This window comes from Megalops cyprinoides, chromosome 1 (assembly GCF_013368585.1).
Source record: "Megalops cyprinoides isolate fMegCyp1 chromosome 1, fMegCyp1.pri, whole genome shotgun sequence".
NCBI lineage: Eukaryota > Metazoa > Chordata > Actinopteri > Elopiformes > Megalopidae > Megalops > Megalops cyprinoides.
The window spans coordinates 3,720,740-3,729,575 of NC_050583.1; positions in this window are offsets into that span (position 1 = coordinate 3,720,740).

An 8,836-nucleotide genomic window follows, 5' to 3' on the forward strand; every position below is an offset into this window, starting at 1 on the left:
TCGTAATGAATTTATGCGTTTCGTAGCACAGAAGGCATTCTGTCCACGAAAAAAGGTCTGTTACATTTGAGCGCTCTGTGACGCCCCATACTCAGCGTCACAGATAGATAGATAGATATGTACTTTATTAATCCCAGAGCGCTCACCTATTTATAACAAACTGAAACAATAACATAATGTAAGAGCAAGTCAGAGATGTATGTTGTATGGGGGGTGGCGGTCGGGTGACCGTCAACAGCAGAAGTTCAGAAAATGTAATTTGTGTGGTGCCTGTGAAGCTTTTTGCCCTACAATGTTTAATAAAATTCGGCAGGGTTACTACTTAGATAGCTAGCTACGCAAGAAACAAATCAGACGTTTGGGGAAACCCCGTATTACACTACATTTCCCGTATCCCGCACTATATGCAAACCCGGTATTTTATACAGGCAAACTGTATAGGTTGACACCTATGAGTTAGCTAGCCAGTTCCGTTTTATGGCTGGGTTGAACTTGACAACCTAGCTATGTTTATGGCTTATTTGAGGAAAAATATAGCTCAAGCCATAAAAATATTGCCAATAAACAAATGGATAAGACATGTTTGAACTTTTATAAACTAACTCTTCTGCCTCTCCTCTATTTATTTTTTTATATTATTATTAGGGGCAAAGCACTGAAAGTGCTAGGCACCTATTGTAATTGTTAGAATTCTTCACTATTATTATACTTTCTGCCATGGGAGTCTGTGGCAGCCCATAGATTCGTTCGTACGATTTTTATTAAATTTGGCACACTCATAGAGGACAGTCCCAGCTGTCCACTCACCAATTTTGGGGTCAGCAAATCAAGCCCTGTAGCGCCACCATCAGGTCAAAGTTCAGTTAACATTTTTGGCCATAACTCCTGACCCTGTTGGAATTTTTTCAAAATTCTTTTTTCCTAGATTCCTTAAGTCAAGCCGAGTCCAACGCACCCATTGCCGTCACGGTCCGCCATATTGGATTTTCCGCCATTTTGAATTTTTACAAAAAAAAAAATCGCTACTCCTCCTACAAATTGTGTCCAATCTTTACCAAATTTGGTACATATCATCTTGAGACCATGCCTCACAAATATATTTTAGATATTCCAAAGCGTTCGCCCGTAACATGCAAATGAGTGACACCAAACAGGAAGTGAGGCCATATCGCAGCAATGCTTTTGCGTCTTGTATATGGACTTCCTACACAGTCCTGAGAGTGTCCAAGAAGTTTTGTGTCATTTCACCCCTAGGTGGCGCTATAACTAAAATAATTGAATTTCTGCTCATAACTTTTGATGTCTTTAGCTTAGAATTATGATTCTTTTTTCTTTTGATTCCTTGGGTCATGTCAAGTTGAACAGATGTAAAATTTTCATTTCCACCATAGTTGCTTGTTCGCCATTTTGAATTTTAATGAAAATAGTCTTTTTGCTGCTCCACCCACAAATTTTCTCCAATCTTCATGAAATTTAGTCGGAGCATATTGAGAGCATGCCACACAAAAGTTATCCATGATTTTTTGTTTATGGAAAGCATTCGCTAGTAATGTGCTAACAAATTCAACAGCAAATGTGCCAAACAGGTAGTGAGGCCATATCTATGCAATGCTTTAATGTACTGACACCAAATTTTGGTGCCTGTGTTTGCGACTATGGCCTGAGGGTGCCCAAGTGTTTTTGTGTCATTTGACTACTAGGTGGCACTATAACACATATTGCATATAACTTATATTTTAACATATCTTTTGAATTGCATGGCCTAAAATGATAATTCTTTCTTCTGCTGATTCCTTCAGTCATGCCAAGTTACGCACACATAATGGTTTCAATGTCTGCCATATTGGATTGTCTGCCATTTTGAATTTTAATGAAAACAATCTTTCTGCCACTCTTCCCACAAATGTTCTCCAGTCTTCAACAAAATTGAGTCAGAGCATAGTGAGACTATGCCTCACAACAGTTATCCATAGATTTTTGATTACTGAAAGTGGTATTCTAGCAAAACAGGCTCTCATTGTGCTTGGCCCCTGTATCGCTGTTTGCAGCTATATTTATTATTATTATTCTTTTGATGAATTTTACCAATTACATGCCCATGGTAGAGTGAATAGAGCGAATAAAGAAACTGATTTCTAACATACTTTTTTTCTTGTTGTCATCTTGTTTCTGTCTTGATGTATTCAGCTCCCACATCTATTGATTCCTTTTATATGTTTTATGTAGGGTTGTTTTACCCCATAATGGCTGTTAGAATTAGTTTTCAGGCAGCTGCAGATATACTTGTAATAACTAGAAATGAGCACATACTGACACGCAAGAACTGTCCAATCATCCTCTTCTCCTCCTTTCCCTGAGTATTCAATGCTTTTATGTCCATACATCCCGATTTGGAAATTATCATGGGCAGCAGTGTAGCATAGTGGTTAAGGAGCAGGACTCGTAACCGAAAGGTTGCCGGTTCGATCCCCGCTGGGACACTGCTGCTGTACCCTTGGGCAAGGTACTTAACCCACACTTGCCTCAGTAAATATCCAGCTGTATAAATGGATGACATTGTAAATAACTGTAACCTATGTAAGTCGCTTTGGATAAAAGCGTCTGCTAAATGAATAAATGTAAATGTAAATGTAAATCATCATAGTGTATGCGTAACTGAAAAAAAATGTGGGAATTGGTTAGAACACACACACACACCACAAGCTCAGACACACATGCACAAACAAATGCATATATTTTGCGTGTGTATATACACAAGAGGAATTGGCAGAAATAATTAATTAAAATAAAAAAACAGAAGGGAATATGGTGTATGGCTTTTATACATACAAGTAGAAGCAAAGAGTACGTAATGATCAGACAGAAGACACTCAACTCTCACAATCCTCCCCTTTCTCACTATGACAATGCGTTCACACTCAGGTGTCTTCTGGAAAAGGCATTTCTATATCAAAGGAATCGGGTAATAGTTGTTCTTCTTCCTCGAGCACTACTACGTTTTGCTGAACATACGTGTGAGTAACAGCAGTGGATACCAAGCGGCCGATTAAAGCTCTAACACAGATGAGGGTACATACACAAAACATGAGAAGCCAAATCATCACAATCACAACAGGTTATAATGTTTTAACAATACACGCCCCCCAAGTTCCAAGCCAACTCCTGAGCCAATGAAGCGGTCTGTATCATTGTTGACTTCAGTAGCCTATTGCTGTAAATGAGTGCAGTTATGCCGCGGGTTGTGATCGAAATTCGAAGAACAATTTGAATGCATGGCTAACATCATGCACACAAAATTTTCACCAGTCATGGGGACGGGGATGAGAGGCCAGGGTTACTGAGCTGAATGAAGCATCTGAGTACACACAAAACATGATCCTCCTCCTGTAGGATACATCTGAGCAGTCAGATTCAACCAATTCCACCAGTCATTTATCGTGTGTGAATATACAGTTTGAGACGTCAAGACTCTTCTCTCCCTCTTATCATCGTCAGTGTACATGTGTATGTCTGCATTTCGTGGGTCCATGGTCCTCGATTCGTCTGCTTCTGGGTTACTACTCCGACCCTGTGGTGGTGCCGCTGGCTGGGCAGTCATCACTGAGTGGTTATCTTTACAATCCCACCGTTGGGGTGATTGGCTCTTGGTTAGGTCCTGTCGTTGGTCCTGACACTGCTCACATTCCTCATAGGAGCAGGGCCCCAACCAAGACTCCTGTCACATGGCTCCAGGGCCCCGTCCTCTCATTGCTTCTCAGGGGGTCTGTCGAGTTGGCCCCCTCTCAGCTGACCTTCCCGCAGTGAGTGGCACTTATCCAGGTATCTTGCTCGGCCACCTGGTCATAGAGCCGTCCTCCCTTTGGATCTGGAAGGGCTGCCTTCACCTGGGGAAAGTAGGACTTCAAAACACCAAGTACACTACAACACTGTACCATTTCATCATTGAGTCCAGTCAGCGTCAACCTGTTCTGGGAAAAAAGGGCGTTGCCGTGTTCATCATAATATGCATCGGTCTTCCTGTAAGCACTCCATATGGTGCTAACCATATGACCATAACCATGACCACCCACGCATGTACATCAGCCCAAGGGGCAGCACTTATGAAACAGAATCATGGTAATCTCCTTCGTGCAGCACCCAATTAATGCCCAATGCTATGCACATGCCTTCAACAACTGAGGAGAGGTGAAGTGCATTCCCCTGTTTATTTGTTGTAGGCACCCCAAAACCGCGGAGCTACATCTTTCATTAAGCATTGTGCCACTGTCCTCACGTCATCCTGTCTGGTGGCAAAATCCTCTATGAATGTTGAGAGCACGTCAACTATCACTAGTAAATGTTTATTTGCCAGAGCTGTCTCTGTTTTATCGGCCATGGATTAAGAAGCTGTAACACCATTAAAAGGGTGACTCTGCATCATGGGAGTAGAAATAACAGGCATTTGTAATACCACAGAGGACTGAGATAATGCAGTTTGTCCAGCAGCCTCATCTGGTGTTACAACAGAAGACCTCAGCAATTCTCCCAGTGTTAATCAGTTCCACCTGGTGTGTTGTTCGTTCGATCATGTGTTTTCATGACCTGTATAAGCCCTGCCTGTTGCTTTGTTGTTTTCTCAGTCTTGAGCTGCCCTGCCCCGTGTATGACCCTGTGCACAAAGCCTAGTGTTTTTGAGTCCTCGGTGAAGCTACTTTCTCTCTTTACCACCCATCTGTGTTACTGTGTGCTCTCTGCAGTTGGATCCCACCTGCTCACTTGTTAAAAAAACACCCTTAAGCAACCTTAACCTTTTTTCTGACGGTGCTGCTAGTCGCCATGACTTCCTGGCTGCGCTGTTACTTTCTCTTTTGAAGCTCTAGAGGCTCTCGCTCTCCCGCCCGCAGCTTCCGCTCAGGCAGCGGAACTGTTTATGCACGAGTGAGGACACACAGAACATTAACTCACACACATATAGATATATATATATATATTTTTTTTGGACAATTTTCAGAAATTGTGTCTGCACTCTTTTACCTCTAGTTTGTAATGGTGTATCCACTGTAAGTGCAGGCGGGTCCCACTACCTCAGTTTGAAGAGTTACCATTACCATCTCTGCACCATCAGGGAACATTCTACAAGCTTGATGGTGTTTGGAGGGTGCTGCTGTTCAGCTTGAGGATGAAGATTCAAAGTGAAAGTAAAACATCATTATCTGATGTGTGTTAGGAACCAACCGAAATTTGCAAACGCTCATTGCAGATCGTCTACACCGCCAAACAAGTACACACTGATAAACCTTTGGTTGATTCAGTAGGCCTATCCAGAATGTCGCAAAAATCCTGGTTTAACGCACTGAAAGGCAACGTGGGAACGGGAGTGATTGTGACGTTTATTCTGCTGGGTCTAGAAAAGCTTTTGGACATGGACTTTAAATGCCCTTGTGATCGCGAATGGAATAGGTATTTTATCTCTGCCTACTTCATCATACCGGCCCTCATAGCCTGGCCGCTGATTACAATCGCTAAAGTGAAGGAAAAGAAGAAAGAGAAGGAAGAGAAGGAAAATATTCGGTGTGTTGAATGCGCGTGTGCAGTTTTTGAGTGCTCTGAGTATCTGATCGCAGTTTTGCAAGGTTTCATAGCAGCAGTGGTTTGGATTGTCATTCTTCTCCTGGATGGTCGGTATGTGGTCTGTGCAGCCACACGCTGGGAGGGCGAGTTTGTGAACATGAAGTCGGACCCCTCTCAACCTTGGTGCAAACCCGCTAATGCCACTGAAGATCAAATTAATGATTACATGAATCGCTCAAAGTGGATGATGTTTCGCTCAAAGGTGAGAAATTTTAGCATTGTGAACAGTGCGTGTCTGTATGTGTATATGTAAATATGTGTGTGTGTGTGTGTGTCTGCGTGTGCATGTAAATATGCTATGTACTCTTTTTATGTTTTTTGTATGGGCATGTCTCATATCTGATGTTTCTGGATCATTGTACAGAAAAGAAAAGAAAAAAAATAAATAATGTATTCTTAGTATTTCAAACAAATGTTAAATTTAAAGTAAAATGAATATAACAATCCAGGAAACTGTTAGCACATATGCAAAGTAACCAGCTCAGCCAGTTTTACCAGCTAAAAAAATGCATTTATATGTGCAAACCTGCTAATGCCACTGAAGAACAAATGAATGATTTCATGAACCGCTCAAAGAAGAATTTGTTTGACTCAAAGGTGAGAGATTTTAGATTATTGTTTGCTTGCATATAGAGATATAAACACAAACGTAGTGATCACGTTAAAAACACAGTCATGTCAGGAATTAGGAATTATTTCTTATGTTCTATATGTGTTGTTCATGACTATGAATTGCACTTGAATAGGTAAAGTGTGTTGCTGCACTAAATGTTACCTGTGTGAAGGATGCCAGCTAACTCAATCTGGTCAATGAATCATTCTTCAGTTGCGGAGGATTTCAACTTTGAAAGATGTTTTGAAAGCATTTTCATTATTCATTTTTAATATGTATTTATGCAAAGACATAACCACCTTAGTCACCTTTTTAATTTATTTTATTCAAATAGTGGTAGTATTGCCATTTTTGGCATTTGGTGTTACGGCCCGATACTTGAACTTAACTTTTTTTTTTTTAAGTTGTTTTTAAACAATATTACAGAGACATTCTTTTGAGAATTCAGCAGAAATGATTTGTTTAATATATTTAATACATTGTATCCATGTAATTATGAATTTGCATTGTGTGGTGTTTTTTCCATTTTAGCAGTCCTGATGTTGCCATCAGGTGCAAACCAAATAAAGGTTAAAAAAAAAACATAGCGTAATGCTCTCCTTCATTTTTTTTTTACATTTATAACAGCAATGCCACACTGCATCACGACATACATACCGACATTACGGCATGATTGCACTATATCACGATACATGCACCAGTGTCACAGCCTAACAAAACCGCACTCCCTGTCCACACATAGCTGTCAGTACCCCGGCCCCCTAACTGTTGTGTTTATGCTCTCTGTCATTGTGTCCATGTGCTTTTGTTCTTTTGTTTTTCCTTGTGTTCCAGCCCTGCCCCGCTCTCCGCCCACCTGATCATCTCCACCTGCCTGCCTGCACACCTGCTTCCCATTACCTCATCAGCCCAGCCCTATATCAAGCCTGCTTGTTTCTGTCTTGTTTGCCAGATCGTTGCAGTGTTTATCGCCTGTTTCGTTCCCGCCGTGTTTTTGCCTGTAAGTCTTGCTGTTGTTGATCCTGCCTGTACCTCGACCTTGATTCTGCTCGCCATCTTGTTCTGGTTGCCTGATTTTTCAGCCTGCCTGGTTACCGACCCTGCCTGTTCCTGTTTTGTCCTTGCTTTATCCACGGACTGCCTGCCTGTTACGAACACTGCCTATTCCGGTTTTGCTACTTTGCCTGACGTGTTTATTAAAGCTCTTGGAACCTGAAGCTCTTGTGCCTGCGCTTGAGCCCTTGCCTGAGCCCTGACAATAGCGACCTGAGACATACTGACAGAAAGACAAAATTTTAGAAAGTAATTACAAAATGACATTGACAATGTTTTTATGTTAAGCTAAATAAAATATACTTAGAGATACTTGACAGTTTTGTTATTTTTAAGATCGTTCTGTTGATGCAACCGCAATTGAACAATGGAAGAATGACCCACATGTGTAATATTAGGGTGTGTGTAACACCTGAGAAAAAGTGGTACCAATTCACAGAAAACTAAAGCTTGCAACCTAAAAAATACAAACAGAGATTAATTCCGCCAATGTTTCAAAGATAACTATAAACAATACCTGTGTGTATTCTAACCTCTGACCTCTTCCATTCTGTTCCTGTAGGTCTCCGGCCTGGTAATTCTTGGTCTCATCAGTATCGGGCTGATGATTTGGATGCTGTGTGAATATCGCGAAAACGGCTGCAAATGTAAATGCCGTTGCATAAACAATTGTAAGAAGAAGCAGGAAACAGAAACCTCAACAGCTTTGCAGGAAAGTATGCTCTAAACCAATTGTCCTACCAGCTGTAATCATTTGAAAACATTTAGTATAGTTCTACTGCATGAAAAAAAAGCTGTTAGCATTGCAGAGAGTAGATAGCAGTATAAAACGCTGAGGTTTCCTCCTTTGCTTGGGGCGCATTCATTATTGTCACTCACATTTCAATGTCTCTGTTAGCGCTGAAATCAATCTGACATCACTGGTTCTCATCTCAGACGAGTTGGGACGGTTTTATTATTGGCATTAAAAATCACATATCAGGGATTCAATAATTCTTTCAGAGTCTGTCTTTTGTAATCACTTGTATTACAATAAAGCTGAATAAATCAAACCATTATGGAGTTCTGTTCCTAAATGCTCAACGTTTTTCTCTACCAGCAGTTCATGTTCATAGAACATTGTTCATTTCACTTGTTTTCTTATAAATGCTTGACATTGGTAGTACCTTTTGTAAACTTTATGAAAAAAAAAACATTTCGTAACGAGAACCTTTCCCAAGAAAAATAACTTTAAAACCAGTTTCAACAATTTTTGTGTGTGCATTGAGAACAGAAGTAACTCGTGCAGATCTTTGGCAATGTTATGGATCGAAATAAGCGATACATCGTTTAACGTAGTCAGGGCAGTTAGGTTGATAGTCTCGGTCCCTGTCCAGCTGGATAGTAGGAGATGTCTTTCGCTCCAGTATCAGCTGTGTCACATACACACTGCGCCAAGGGTTTGGCTTGAAAGTTGGTAGGGACACATTTTCTTCGTCAGGGCTCAGGCACGGACTCAGACGCAGACCACGAGTGCTTTAATTCCAGGCATTTATTAAAAGAATCATCAAACAAGCAGGC